Consider the following 1,816-nt stretch of genomic DNA (forward strand, 5'->3'; position numbering starts at 1 on the left):
ATCCCGGGACTCCAGGATCATGACCTGGAGTCCCGGGATCGAGTCCCGCATCGGGCTCCCTGCTCGGCAGGGAGCCTGCTTCTCCCTCTGACCCTCCCCCCCTCTCATGCTCTCTGTCTCTCATTCTCTCTCTCAAATAAATAAATAAAATCTTAAAAAAAAAAAAAAAAAAAGTTAAACTGGCTTTTCAGGAAAAGAAAAAAAAAAAAAAAAAACTCTGGTTTTGGATATCCACTGGCGTTTGCCAATTTCCATAGTGTAAATACTCTCACCTTGGCCAATTTCAACCTGCCAACCTGACATCACTAAACATGGAACTGGAAAGAGAGAGTAGTCCATTATACAGTAGTATTTCTATTTTATAGATACAATGCACATAGATAACTTTAAGAGCATAGGGAATAATAAAATATAGTACAACAATTAAAAAGCTATGAGTTTTAAGTATTCACTACGTTTATTTTAATACAAGTTTATGTAATCTGATTTTTATAATGACTGTGTTTAACAACTAATTTGCAAAATTCTTAGAAATTAACATTGTCTCTTGTGGGCCAACATGAGCCAGCACACCAGTTAGCCCCTCAGAAATCCAGGAGGAAAGTTCACAGGAGCCTGGCTTAGGTCACATGCCCATTTGTAGATCCATCTTTGAACCCAAGAGGATGTGGTTTTCTGCCTGGCCAAACCCGAACTGGGCCCAAGGATGGGATTAAACTGCAAGCGTGTAGACTGGAGGAGAGTCTATGGTGATGAGAAAGAGTGGTTCCACAACAGAAAATGAGAGAAATAGGCTGGACAGGCAAAACAACAGGTATCCATTTTAATAGATGAAATAGCTCACGTCTCGATACATAGGGTAAGCATGGAATTTTATGGTCTACTTTGAGAGTAAAAGAAGATACTAGTAATTATTATTTTGGAACCACAAATAAAGAATCTAAAGCAGGATAACTGGCTGGCTTAGAGTCATACATATCAAATGAGTAACAGAGTCAGGACTAAAGGCCAAATTTCCTGAGTCCTGGTTCAGCACACGGCATAGACCTTCTCCGTTGTAATGGCATTCCATTTTTCTTTCTTTGGGATGGTTGGGCAATAGAAAAATCCCTAAAGTGAAGGAACAGAATAGATTTAGTAGTTGAAATTATCTGAAATGTACTAATATTTATTTATTTATTTTAGAGAGGGAGGGAGAGAGAGACAGTGTGCAAGCAGGGGGAGGAGTAGACGGAGAGAGAATCTCAATCAGACTCCCCACTGAGCACACAGCCCAGTGCGGGGCTCAATCTCACGATCTTGAGATCATGACCTGAGCCCAAATCAAGAGTCAGACACTCAACCAACTGAACCAGCCAACTGCCCCTGAAATGTACTATTTAAAATTATGTATTGTACCTTCTACATTTCAAAGTTTCTTATCCAATGTTTCAGTTCACCATACACTGTTGGTGGGAATATAGAATTTTGAGAACAATTTGACAAAACTAACAAAAACCTTAAAATCCTATATACCCTTTGCCCCAACAATTTAACTTCTGTGAACTAGTTTAAGCACCTAATCACAGATGTGCTCAAATGTTTTACTTTAAGGATGTTAATTATAACATTATTAATAACAATGAAAAATTAGAACTAACTTACATGGTCAATAGCAGACAAGTAGTTGGATAAATCATAATATATCAGTCCACTGAAGAGCCATGAAAATGATGCAAAGAAAAAGGAAATGACCCAGAAAGAGAAGTCCATAATATACGATCACATATTTTTGTGGGAGGAAAACATGACTGAAAGGAAAGACCATCCCAAAATA

This window comes from Phoca vitulina, unplaced genomic scaffold (assembly GCF_004348235.1).
Source record: "Phoca vitulina isolate PV1807 unplaced genomic scaffold, GSC_HSeal_1.0 scaffold23, whole genome shotgun sequence".
Taxonomy (NCBI): Eukaryota; Metazoa; Chordata; class Mammalia; order Carnivora; family Phocidae; genus Phoca; species Phoca vitulina.